The sequence below is a fragment of the Artemia sp. Qi Xiang Cuo genome, chromosome 18 (genome assembly GCF_049724085.1).
Source record: "Artemia sp. Qi Xiang Cuo chromosome 18, ASM4972408v1, whole genome shotgun sequence".
NCBI lineage: Eukaryota > Metazoa > Arthropoda > Branchiopoda > Anostraca > Artemiidae > Artemia > Artemia sp. Qi Xiang Cuo.
In genome coordinates this window covers 17,744,132-17,758,582 of record NC_142811.1, presented here as the reverse complement: position 1 = coordinate 17,758,582, position 14,451 = coordinate 17,744,132, and the positions used below count along the sequence as shown (strand labels likewise).

Below are 14,451 nucleotides of genomic sequence, written 5' to 3'. Positions count from 1 at the left end.
GATAATAAGTAATAATCAGTAGTGAGCCTGAATGTTCCTGATATTTTCTACTTAGCCATGTAGCCATATCTACTACTTTCTACATTCTAAATCAAACCATGGTTGTTAGTTGCATCAAATAGTGGTTATAATAGCGACTGGAAAATAAAAACGCGAGTTAACTCGTTAACGAGTTAATTACGTTAACTGTCGTTAAACTCGTTAACGGTCGTAACCGTTGAGAGTGGACAACTTCTATTAATTTTATGTAGTGTATGTTCAGTGTAAGGATGTACAGTTGATCACGTGGTTATCTATCTGGGTAAGGAACTTTTTGCAAAAGGTCAGGCATATATGATCAGATTGTGCAGATTGTGATCTTAAAAAGGATTGCGAATTGAAGAACTGGATTGTGACAAGCTCACAGGAAAGATGCCTTGCAACGAAGATGCATAAATGTCAAGTTGATCGTATGCAGCGTAACAGCATTGCCTAAATAAAGGTCAAAGCGGGCTTTACGTATTGTTATTCTTTCTTTCACCAAGCTGTCTCGTATGGAATGAGTTGTCGTAGAAATTTTGGAGGGGGCTCATTCGACTGGAAATTGAAAGTTCTAATGCCTTTTTAGGGATCAAAAGTGATTTTTAGATTAGATTAGAATTTTTTTTATTTAAAGTCAAAAATATAAACAATTTAAAAAAAAAACAGAGCATTTGCCTTGTGGCATACTTCAGCACTTCAAATTAATCAAAACTAAAACCAAAGCCGCTTTAAACTAATTTATCAAACAAAAGATTAGGAGAAAAAAGAACTATTTTCCCACGGATGTAAATTTCCGATAGTTTTTCAACAACACCTGAAACAATCATATATCTGAATGGTCTCTGATCTTAGCTGGAATGAAGTTCCAGGTTTTGGCCCACTATGTCGAATTCTGGAGCATGATCTGAGGGCAAACAGTCCCCTCTGATGCCCCATTTTGCTGATCTGCTTTCGAAGACATCCTATCAAGATTTGAGACATCTGTTCTTGGGGATGACACTGCACCCCACAGCCCTTAAGGTAAAGGCTGCAAGTTAGGCTCGGAGTTCAGAGTTAAGATATTGAACTAAATCAAAACACAGCATATGCATACAGTCGTCAAAAGGGCATATCAGCAGTATCTCAGGAGCAGTGTAGGGTTTTAAGTTGAAACTTCAAGGGCGTGTTGAGGCGGATGTTGAACTGACCCTAACGCACTTTTTTATACTGCTACATCGACTGCTTCTGGTAAGGCTATCGTTTTTAAGATAGAACTTTTGGTGAATGTTGGGGGGATGTTGAACTAAATCAAAACACACTTTGTGCATTCAGGTTTTTGATTGGGCATACCAGCGGTATCTCAAGAACGGCTTAGGGTTTCAAGTTGAAATTTTCAGGGCATGTTGAGGGAGATGTTGAACTAACCAAAATGTACTATATGCATACTACTAATTCCACATCTACTACTACCAGTGCTATTACTACTATTGCTACCACTAAAGTTAAGAGTATTAAGGTGAAACTTTCAGAGAATATTGAGGGAATGCTGAAGAAAAGCAAACACACTATGTATGTACATGTAGCTTGTTTAAAGGGCATATCTGCAATATCCCAGGAACTGCTTAGAGCGTTAATTTGAAAATTTCAATGCATGTCCTTTGTTTTCATTCGTAAATTCGTAGCGCCAGGTGTAATTAAATATCCGTTTTTCTGCTAGTCTCTTGTTGAGTTTTTAGATAACGTTTAAGCCTTCTTTTAAAAGAGTCAACAGAGAAGTTTTTAGGGATAATATCCACAGGAAGATTAATCTAAATCGAAGTGGAACGTCGAATGAAACTGTTCTTCAAATATTATGTTCTTGGTGTACCAATCTCAACATAAGCGGACCAAGCTGTGTGCCTCCGTGTCTGTTTTGTCGGTTGAATAAGGGGGGGGGGGTACGACAGAGCTCCAGAGAAGGAAGTGAATTTATGTACTTATATTAAATAGCCATCGACGCTACATCAAAGCTTTCACTAACTGACTGGAGACAGTCATGGGGAACGACTGTTCCTCCCTATTAGTCCGATTCTGGATCTTTTGGAGTCTTGCCAGCTACGTTTTCGGAGCACAAGCATGCAGAAAGCACCCTTACTCGGCAATAGATCTAATGCAAGACTTCTAAAGCAGGATGATCAGGTTGAACGGTCATAGGTTTTTGCAGCGAAAGCTCACCAGTCGAGGTGGATTTTCCAAGAGAGATCTTAAGACAAGGGGATTCCAAGGAGACGAAGCTCTTCAACTTTATTTGTTTACGTTACGTTTTGTTACGTTCATGAAGGTGAAGTTGGGGAGTATGTTGGGGGCACTTTTGATCGGGAGATCACCAGCTCCTTGTGTTTTTTATGCACTGACCATCTAGGCATTGGACTGTTTTTACATTTCCAAAGGATCAGTTTGTAGGGGCAAGGAGGGATTTGATCTTAATCTTTTGGGATGGGTACATATTTTGTCGCGCCATTGGCAAAGTGACGCAGAGAGCTGGCAAGGTTGTCTCCCATGTCATTGTGTAAAGAGTAAAAAGCGTAGGTCCTAATACACTGCCCTTTGGTACGTCTGCCTATATTGAATATTAGAGGGAATTGAACCCGTCAAGAAAAATCCGCAGTGAACGATCAGAAAGAAAGCTCTCAATGACCCTTAACAAGCTTGCTCTAATACCATACGCGTAAAGTTTCTTTAGTAGGCCACGATGACACACTCTCTAGATAGCTTTAGCAACGTTGAAAGACGATGAACTGGTATCATATCCTTTTGCTAAAAGTTCGGTCCAGTCCTGGTGTTGAGCCATTGATTAGTCAAGCGTTAAACGCTTCCAGTGGAATCCATATTAGTGGTCGCCTAAAACGTCATTTGACGTCCAGGTTCTGACAAACTGTATGATTAGAAACACTTTCGTAAACTTTCTCAATGCAGGAAAGGAGGCAAATAGGCATACATGAGCCCACGCTCATTGAATTGCCATTTGGCTTAGGTATAACAATGATAATGGCTGGTTTCCATGTGTATCGAAAGGTTCTAGAGGAAAAAGCTGCCGGAAAAGTGATGACAAAGGTCCAGCTAATTTGGCACTGCAGGACTTCAAGACAAAATCAGGTACATCGTCAGGATTCGTGGATTTGGTCGCATCAAGACGCTGCAGAATGCGAAGCACTTTAGGAGTGAAATAACACACGATCAAGGACAGTATTGATTTATACAGGGAAATGGGAAACTTTTTTACCATCGTCTTCGAGATTTGAGAATTTGGCAAACACCATAGCAAGAGCTTTGATCTTTGCCTGTGGATCTTGAACGAGGTTAATTTTTAGGGAAGAAATTACAGTTTCTTTAGATGATGGTAGATCCGTTTTGACATTTTTCCATCAACTCTTAACAGCAGCACTTTGGAGCTTGGTAGTAAATTTCTCTTTGTGCTGAACCCATGATTGCCGAATCGTGCGAATTGCCTCTTTACGGCCTTTTATGAAATCAAGTCTGTCTTTTTCACTCTTTGAGAGCATCCGTCGCTTGTGCTCCTTTTCCTTTGCTCAGATAGTCTTTTTGCTGTGGATGTTGTACCAAGGCTTGTCCTTGCTGGACACCAGGATCCGCTTCGATGGGATATTACTTGCGATACTGTCGACTATGGCCTGTTGGTACTTCTCTGGAGCTTTCTCGAGCCCTTCAAGCAGAAAAACTCTCCATTGCTGAGAAGCAAGTGCGTTTCTTCTCTTTTGTATTGCTCGATTTGTCGCTCTTACTTTATAAGGAGAGGAATACGAAGATTTCCGTGCGCTATGACGGCAACGTAGTCACTTGTGAAAACATTAACGTCAACCTTAAAGGAATCTGGAATCTGGTTCTAACAACATGTTTTTGTAGGTAAGTCGCTTAATGATAATTTTATTTTTTTTTTTTTTTACCTTGAATAATTTTAATAATGTCCATATTACTACATAGCTTGGATTCATGGCAGTGTTTATCTTCTTCTAGCAATCAGAAAAGTTATAGTTTGTTGACCTTTATGATGATATTTTTCCGCTTATTTTCCGCAGATTTTTCACACATGTTCCTGATTTTCAAACTTAGCGGCCACTCAGCCTAAAACTATATAACTGCATGTGAAGGTCTTTTACATTGAAAAATGAGTTCCCAGGTTGTTTTTTTCAAAGATGTATTTCGTTGTGCAAGTTTCCAGTTAACCAATCTAAAAATCAGATTTTATTTTTAATGTCCTTGGTATTTTAACAATTGATGAATGGCAATTTGTATTTGCAGTTGAGCTTAAACTAGTGCGTTTCGGGGTTTCTTCGAATATTCCACGGAACAGAAATGGTTTTCTGAAGTCTTGCCGAACGAACGAAAGTTTGTGGAATTATAACGACAATTACTGAATTGTGTTTCGTTTTTGCGTTCGTTAATTTCCGAACGTTAATTTTAAGGATGCTGGAGAAACAAATTTGATATCAAGGAAATGCCGAAGAGTTTGGAATCACTGGGTTGAGATGCTCCTTCCAACTAAGACGTGGCCATTTTTCAAAATTCATTTTTGATTGGGGAGAAAGTAAAAGTCACCACCAACAATATTGATGATGGAGATCGGTAAAATTTTAAACCTCATACTAATCTACTGTATTTTGTCAAGCTCAGAAAAACATAGAATGCCATTTTGATAGGGTTGGCTACGGGCATTTAAGGACCTCATCCTGCAAGCAGATGAGTATCTGGTCGTAGCTCTCAGAACACAACAAATCTGTTTGTCTGTAGGGGGCTGTTTGAGAGAAGGGTTCTGAAAGTGGACGCAATATTTCTAAAATGATATAGGCTGAAAGTACTTTTAATCTATTAAGTTTTTCAAAATGAAGGACATCTGCATAACTTGATAACAAATTTTGAATAGTTACTGTGCTGTATCTTATAAGGCTTTTGCCTTATGTCATTTTTAGTTAACGATTTTTTATGCAAGTTTTAAAGGTTTTTAGGCAGATACTAAAAAGCATTGTTTTTTTGGGGGGGGGGCGGGCTAAGGGATAAAAATACACATTGTAAACTAGTACCAGGGTAATTATTAGCCGATTAATTTGGGTTTAACCACGATTGCGTTTTTATCTAATCAACCTTAAGCTATGGTTTAAATCACGACAAGAATGTTATTACATTATTTTTTATTATATTTTATATCATTTGGTGAACCATGAAAACAAATCCCTTTACTAAGATGATATTAATTAATTGATATTAATTAATATTAATTAAAGCTACTATTCCACTACGCTACTGTTCGATTTATCAAGGTTACGTGTTCGACTTACTTAACTACGGTTCAGATTCAAATTCAAGTAAGTTGGATCATGACTACGAATTGTTTGGTATTTCTCTGAGAGCAAATTGATTTCTCCCGAAACTCCCAAAAATTAACGTTCGGAAACATGCGAATGCTAAAAAAAAAGAAGAAAAGACATATATGAGATAAATATGAACTTGTTTTTTTGGTGGGGGGGGGGGGGGCTCCATGTTATCACAAAACTTTGAAATAATCAAGAAATCTGGGGGTGGGTGGGGGTTCTTCTCCCTACCATCTTCGCTGTATGCAGCACTACTCTTGCATAACTACTATTTTGAAACATTTCTTCACAAGCTTTAACCATTCGATGGCGTAGCAAAAAAAAAAAAAAAAATTAGTCAACATCTCAATTCCACACCATGTAATATCAGTCCGTCATAAGTGCAGAATTACACACCCTAATAGCTCAATAAACATAAAACAATCACCCTTTACGTGATTATTTCCGATTAGCATGTCAGTGTCGTTTCCGCAAAACGCCTGTATGCTAAGACCCTGTCTAATAGACTTTTCTTAGTGCAATATACGACCTCTTAGCGGCGATGAACTTAAATCACGCTAAAGCTAATGTAGTTTGGGGGTGGAAGGAATAGTACTTATAGGATCGGGTGCTTCGAACTTTTTCACTTTAGTCTTTGACTTCAGCTAGGATGAATAGTTTGTGTTGCTTTGCCCTTATTTTGATTACATCAGCATTTTCTGTTCAAGGTAAAGCCAAATTTTAACATTTACATATTTAAATAAGTAATTGTGTCGTTTAAACCTTGCTTTGCAAACGGTATGCAAGTTATTCTTCTTATATTACCTGTGCATTTACTCATCTCCCCAAGAACATATTGTGCAAACCACTGTATTCATAATGGCAGGACAAGGGCTGATCTAGTGCAAACTCTAGGGGGGATGTGACAAGGGCGCCAATAATTGACCATGTTGACAAATATATTTAAAAAAAAATAGTGAAAAAACAAGGAATTAGGGTGATAGGGAAAATCTTGGTGGGTCGTGGCCCCCCTGCCCCCTGGATCCGCTACTGTGGCTGGGATACTTTTTTGGCAGCTCTGCTTTAAAATCTGTAGTTTATAAGTCACCGGGACACAGTAAAAACCATTTACGAAGATAAGGGGACTAAAGCTTTCTGGCCTGAGTTTCAATTCTCCGTAAAAGTAAATTTTAAGTGTTCTCCACTGTTCTAAAATGTCATTATTTGAGCTTCAGCTTGGCATTCTTGACTATCTTCTGGAACATTAAACTCTTCTTAAATTGAATGTTATTTGAGCACATCTTTGATAGGTCGGTCATTTCTGCTGTGTATGGAAATTCTTGATATGAAATTTGTTTTGTCGAAGAGTATGGGTCTTTCCTTCAATGTGCCTTTTATTAAAAACCCGGCAAAGAAACCGTGCATCATCCTTCTCAATCCATTTTTGCAGGTCTTTGTAATTTTTCCTTTTTGTTTCCAGTTTGCCCTGCTATTTTTATCATCCCTAACACATTCATACCTTTGCCATATATTAATAGACGATTTCTAACAAATATAATTAGTGTTGTATGGTTCCTAGAAGTTTCAAACTAACGGATACGTTTTTCAACGCATGAGAACTTCTCATCAGAAAGTAAACTTTCATAAGTTCTGTTTCTTGGACTTAATATTTTAGGGGAATTCGTCATTAGAAATGGATAGACAATGCGCAAAAAAAAATTTTCTTACCCAAGATTCGAACCTTGGTTGCCATGGCCACAACCAAGTGTTTTTACTGATACACGGCCAAGCCTTGTATAATAGTGTTTGGGTGTGCGTGTAACTGAATCACTGTGTAACTGAACCACAAGCAACTGAGTCCCTGTATAAACGAGCCCCTGTGCAACTGAACCCCATTTAACTAAACACTCGTGCTATTAAACCCCCGTGCAACCCAACCCCATTTAACTGAACCCCCGTGTAGCTGAACCCCTGTGCAACTGAACCACCATATAACTGAACCTTCGTGTAACTGAACCACCGTGGAACTGAACCACTGAGCTCAGTTTTTAAGTATTCTAAAAATATGAGGCAATATCATTGGGTAAAACACAAATTAGAATTTTTACATGTTCAACCTTGTTGGAATTGTTTGCTTCTTAAAGTTATGATATAAAGGCCTGACAGGATTATTCATAAGAAAAGTTTTGTTTATTTTTGGGAAAAAAAAAGATCCAATGTCACAAACCATTAAAGCTGATGCATTTCTATTTTTCAGATGAATCAGACCTTTTTGGACGTTAATTAATAAACATGTGTTGAAAATATTTGACCTTTGTGAATCTAGATAACGAATTTTGATCAGATGTCTTTGAGGAGATTGCAACTAAGAAGGATATGGGAGGGGGACTGGTTACACTTCAGCCTTTTTTCAACATTCCTTGTACATGTCCTGAAAGTTTAAACTTCATACCCTCTGGTAATAATACCACAGATTTATAATTTTAAATTGATACCAGATCTCAGCCTCTCGTATGAAACCGCTTGCTAAATCTGAGCGGCATGAGCGCATCGAGAAACAGTCTTTGGTGGCCAAAACAACCGGGTTCGTAGACATGGTGGGGGCCGTGGTGATAATCTTCTTTGAAATGCCCATTGGTTCAAATTGGCTGTAGTAGTCATATTTATAGACTAAAGGAAATACACAGACTTTAACAAAGATATTTTAGGAGAACGGTAAACCTTCATTCACAGAAGAAGGGGATAGTCTGCATGTTTTTTTTTTGATAAATCACTTCTATTGCTAAACATTGACCTTGTCATTAAGTATCTTTGGTATATAATTAAATTTTAAAAAATCAAGCTTTTTCAACTGAAATTAAGAAGCCACATCAAAACTTAAAACGAACAGAAATCATTACTTACATAAAGGGGGTTGCTCCTGCCTCAATACCTCTTTCTTCATGCTGAATTTTGCCTTTTTACAACTTTTGAAAAGGGTTATTATTCTAATTAAACGGCCCTTGTATTTTAGGGGTAGTTTTGGTACTTGTTAAGAATCTAGTAAGTACGCCAAGAGTGAAGTTTTGTTAATGCTAGTGAAATAAAGCAAAATAGGATGAAAATATAAGGTCATAAACAAATTTGGCCTATATATTTGCACATTAGGGGTGAGGGTGGGGGTAAAGCATAGCATATATTAAATACTTAATCTAACCTAGCCTAGATACCTTTTCTTGCCCCTTCAACCCCAAAAAACTAAAGTTTAAATCTTTATCACGGAGTGAACAACACCTCAGAAGTCAGCGGAAACCTGTTTTTCATTGTAACTCTCGGTCATTAACGCGTGTACTGGAGGCAAACAAGAAAAAGCGCAAGGAACTCGCAAAATCCCATGTGGTCTGGTATCTACTTACTAATACGTCTGTGTTCTCGACACATTGCTGGCACGTCGTTTTGTAAAACTGGATACACAAAGTAGCCTACCTCTTGGTTTAGTTGAAGATTAAATTTAAAAAAAAAATGTTTTTTTTAACTGAAAGTAAGGAGAGACGTTAAAACTTAAAATAAACAGAAATTATTCCGTATATGAAAGGGACTGTCCCCTCCTCAACGCTTCGCTCTTTACGCTAAAGTATTTTATTGTTTTCAAAATAGAGTTGTGAGAAAGACTCAAACTTTAGAGTAAAGAGCTAGGCGTTGAAAAGGGGACAGTCCCTTTCATATACGGAATAATTTCTGTTCATTTTAAGTTTTAATGTTGCTCCTTGCTTTCAGTTAAAAAAAACTTGTTCTTTATTTAATTTCTGAACGTTTTTGAATTAATGCAAGTTTTGATTTTGGCTTACTGTACTTGAATAATTAAAATGAAATTTGCATATTAATTTTACTTTTTTTTGGTTAAATGGCTTTCTCGAAAGTTGTTTAGTTTTGTTTACGAACGTTTTTACTAGTAATAAATATACTTAACTTACGAATTAACTTACGTAACGAACTTGTATATTCATATATTTTTAATACGTATATCAAGGGTTCGCCTCCTAGTCAATACTTCGCTCTTTACGCTAAAATTCGAATTTTGTTCCAATTCCTTAAAAATGACCTCTTAATCACAAAGGCCGTTAATGAGCTATTTATTCTATAAATAGCTCTTATGAAAGTACTAAAAAAAACTTTATCGTAAAGAGTGAGGTATTGACTAGAGGACGAACCCAATCATATATGTAATAATTTCTGTTTGTTCTAAGTTTTGATATTGCTCCTTACTTTCAGTAGAAAAACTTGTTTCTTTTCATTTAATTTCTGATCTTTTTTTTTTAATCATGCTGGGAAATCCGGCGCCTCCTTCATAGCAATGTCCCTTCCCCCATGAAAACCTCCTCCATGGAAAGATCCTCCCACATTACCCTCGACATTTAGGGAGTCTTTCCCCCTCTTCGAAAATCAGGCAAATTTTCCCTTGCGCGTAGCTTTTCATGGGTAGGACTAAACTTGATGAAACTTATATATTTGAAATCAGCATAAAAGTCTGATTCCTTTGACGTACTAATTAAAAAAAAACTTTCCGAAAAATCAATGCAAACAAAAAATACAATATATGTTAATATAAATGAATAAATGAATCTTAAAACGAGTGAAATTTAAATTGAATATGCAAATCAAGCTTGAAACGAACAAAAAACACTACAAACAAGAGTTTGGGTTTTGCCTCCTTCCCTCACTGTAAAAGTCTAAAACCTACTGCGTCACTGGCGCTATACTGAAAACTAATTATATTACAAATATTTTCTTTTGTACTTAATATTGAAAATAAACATTAAAATTAAAGTAAAATTTTGAACAGATGAGCTTTCAGAAATTAATATCATTATACATCAAATATTCAGTTTAATTTATTAGTTCTTTCTAAACTTGTTCAAAATGAATATAGTTTCACTACAAACAAGAGTTTGGATACTGCCCCCTTCCTTAACTTTAACAACCAAAAGTCTAATGCGTCATTGGCGCTTCACTGAAAACGAATTATATTAAAAAAAAATTTTTTCCAGTTCTTGCAGCATTGAAAATAAAAATAAAATTACTGTGAAATAAATTCTTGAACTGATGAATCTTTCAATAATTAATATCATTACACATCAAATATTCAATTTGATGTTGTTTATACTTTCCAAGACTGTTGAAGAGGCCTGTAGTTTTCAATAAAGCGCCAATGACGCAGTAGGTTTTAGACTTTTACAGTGAGAGAAGGAGGCAATACCCAAACTCTTGCTTTTAGTGGTTTTCGTTTGTCTCAAGCTTGAATTGCATATTCAATTTAGGTTTCACTCGTTTTAAGATTTGTTTATTCATTTACATTAGTATCGCATGTTTGTTTGCATTGATTGTTTATTTAATTTCTGTTCGTTTTAAGTCTCATTTATACTTCAATAATAAAATATTTTTTTTTCGTTTTAAGCTTGATTTTCATATTCAATTTAAGCAATACTCGCTTTAAGATCTATTTATTCATTTTTATTATTACTTGTTGTATGTTTTTTCCTATGATTGTTTATTTGATTTCTGTTCGTTTTGGGTTTCATTTATTCTTTCATAGTAATTTCTGGCCGTTTTAAATTTAAATTTTAACAGTTATTTGTATCTGCTGAGCTTAAGTTTAAAATGGCCTTTACTTTCATTTGAAAAGCATATTTTTCGGAGTTTTTTTAAATTAGTTTTTGTTCGTTTTTAATTGAAAAAAATTTCATTTAAAAATTCCTTAATTCTAAAGATAACTTTAAAAAAAAGATCAAAGATTCATCAAATTATCAAAACTGGTATCAAAGTAACCACCTCAAAGTGAAAAATCGGCTATGTGTCAACCTCGGAGTTTTTATTATCTAATGTTTGAAGTATTTTTAACAAAATGCATATCTCAAAATTTTTATCGGATGGGTTTGGGGAAAAAAGGGTGTGGGGGGGGCTAATTGCCCTGCGGTCTCTTTTGAATCTTTAAAATTGAACTAGAACTTTCAATTTTCAATCAAATGTGCCCTCTCTGAAGTTTATACGAGCATCCCTTCTATAAGAATCATATATACCCCCAGAGTATTACTTAGAACGCCAGTCCCTGACACTGGGGGGTTGTATCGACCCTGGAGTTTTAATATCTGATGTTTTAAATATTTTCCTCGAAAAAGTAACCTCAAATCTTTATTGGATGGGCTTATCATTTCTATTAACCCCACGGTGTGGTGTGTGATTGAGGCTAGATAAACTCCGATCATTTCTTACTATGGGAAAATGAACTAGAACTTTTAATCTCCATTCAATTGATCCCTCTCTGAAGTTTATACGAGTATCCCTTTCATAAGAACCGTATACGGCCCCAGGACATAGCTTAAAATGCCTGCCCCCCCCCGGGTCTGGGTGGGCTGTGTCGACACCGAAGTTTTAGTTATTTGACCTCTGAGCAATTTTAAAAAAGTACCTATCTCAAAATTTGTATTGGTTGGGTTTGGAGAAAAGGGCGTGGGGGGCTAGGGGCCCTCCAATCTCTTTTGACTCTTAAAAATTGAACTATAATTTTTAATTTACATTCAAATCAGCCCTCTCTCAGGCTTACACGAACATCCCTTCCATAAGAACCACATATGCACCAAGGGCATAACTTGCAACGCCTGCCCCAGGGTTCTTCGTGGTTGTGTCCAGACTGGAGATTTTTATCTGACCTTTGAACTATTTTTAACAAAATAGCTATCTAAAAATTTTTATCGGATGCAGTCGGGGGAAGAGGGGCGTGGGGGGATAGTTGCCGTCTGATCTCTTTTCACTCTTAAAAACTGAACTAAAACTTTCAATTTCCAATTAAATGAGCCAAGGGCGGATCCAGGATTTTTTTTCGGGGGGGGGAGGGGGATACTAACTTTTGACTCAGTTTTTGACTAATTTTACTGATTTTTACCTAGGTTTTACTAATTGTCGACTTATTTTCGACTCGGTCAAAAATTTCGGGGGGGGGGGTTCAAACCGGGTAACCCCCCTGGATACGGCCTTGAAATGAGCCCTCTCTGAAGTTTATACGAGGATCCCTTCCACAACAGCTGTATATGCCTCAGGCATAACTTACAAAACCTACCCCGGGCCCTGAAGGATTGTGTCGACCCTGGAGTTTTCGTTATATGATCTTTGAACCATTTTGAAAAAAAATGGCTTTCTCAAACTTCTTATCGGATGGATTTGAGGAAAATAGGGTGTGGAGAGGGGGGCTAGTTGCCCTCCGATCTCTTTTGACTCTTAAAATGTGAACGAGAACTTTCAATTTTCAATTAAATGGCTCCTTTCTAAAATTTATAAGAGCATACCTTCCCTAAGAACTACAGGTGCCCCCAGAGCAATTTCTGCAACGCCTGTCTACGAGCCCTAGAAGGTTATGTTAATCTCAGAGTTTTAACTATATGATCTTTGAACTATTTTAAAAAAAATGGCTATCTCAAAGTTTTATCGGATGGATTTGAGGAAAAAAAAGCATGGAGGGAGGGGGGCTAGTTGCCCTCCGATATCTTTTGACTCTTTAAAAGTGAACTAGAAGTTTCAATTTCCAACTAAATGATCTCCCTCCGAATTCAATACGAGCATACATTCCATAAGAACCATTTAAGACCTCAGAGTAATAATTACAACACTTGCTCCAGGGCCCTGGGGGGTTGCTGTCAACACAGGAGTTTTTCTTATCTGACCTTTTAACTATTTTTAACGAAATGGCCATACCTATAGGAGTTTTTATTATATGATCTTTGAACTATTTTTAACAAAATGGCTACCTCAAATTTTTTTTATCAGATGTATTTTGAGAAAAAGGGTTTAAGGGGGGGGGGGAGGGGGATAGTTGCCCTCTGATCACTTTTGACTCTAAAATAGGGCACTAGAGCTCTCGATTTCCTATCGAATGAGCCCCCTTTGAAGTTTATTCCACAACCCCTATATGAAGTTTATTCCACAACCTTCTATATGAAGTGCCTCTGGGAAAAAAAATAAATCAAGTGTGGGGGGAGGATAGCTACCCTCCGATCGCTTTTGACTCCTAAAAAGTAAATTACATCTTTCAATTTCCGATCAAATGAGCCCTCTATGAAGTTTATACGAGCATCCCGTCCATAACAATCATAAATGACCCCAGGGCATAACTTACAACGCCTACCCCCGGGCCCTAGGGAGCTGTGTCGACACAGGAGTTTTTGATATCCGAACTTTCAACTATTTTTAACAAAATATATATCTCAAAATTTTTATCTGATGCATTTAGGGCGTGGATGGGGGGGGGATAGTTGCCATCCAATTTCTTTTGACTCTTAAAAGTGAATAAGAACTTTTAATTTCCAATCAAATGAGCCCTCTCCGAAGTTTATACGAGCATCCCTTCCATAAGAACTATATATGCCCCCAGAGCATTACTTAAATGCCTGCCTGCGTGCCCTGGGAGGTTGCGTCGACACAGGAGTTTTTCTTATCTGACCTTTGAACTATTTTTAATGAAATGTCTATTTTAAAAATTTTATCGGATGGGCTTGGGGAAAAAAGTGTGTGTGGGGGGGAGGGGCTAGTTGCCCTTGGATATTTTTTTATTCCTAAAAATTGAACTAGAACTTTCAATTTCAAATCAAATGAGCCCTCTCTGAAGTTAATACGAGCATCCCTTTCATAAGAACCATGTACGCCCCCAGGACAACACTTACAATGCCTAACCCCCGGCCAAGGGGGTTGTGTTGACACCGAAGTTTTTATTATCTAATTTTTGAACAATTTTCAAAAAACTGGCTATCTCAAAATTTGTAGCAGATGGGTTTGGGGAAAAAAGGGCGTGGGGGGCTAGTTGCCCTTAAACCTCTTGACTTTTAAAAGTTGTACTAAAACTTTCAATTTCCAATCAAATGAGCCCTCTATGGAGTTTATACGAGCATCCCTTTCGTAAGAACCATACATGCCTTTAGGGATAACTTAGAACGCCTTCCCCCGTGCCCGGGGGGGTTGTAAAGACACGGAAGTTTTTCTTATACGACCTATGAATAAAAGTTCAAATAGGGATAAAATCCTTTTAATAGACAGTGATGATGATAACAGTGATAGAAATTCTCAAGAATACCAGATATTT

General features: G+C 37.0%; 1 long non-coding RNA gene across 1 annotated transcript in view; it reads left to right on the top strand.

Annotated features, from left to right (window-relative positions):
• The first annotated feature begins 6,022 nt into the window (after positions 1-6,022).
• The window catches only part of LOC148941269 (uncharacterized), a 64,153-nt gene continuing 55,724 nt past the window's right edge, over positions 6,023-14,451 (top strand). Inside the window, exon 1 of the long non-coding RNA XR_016143239.1 lies at positions 6,023-6,073. This is a non-coding gene — a long non-coding RNA (uncharacterized LOC148941269). The remainder of the gene's footprint in view (positions 6,074-14,451) is intronic.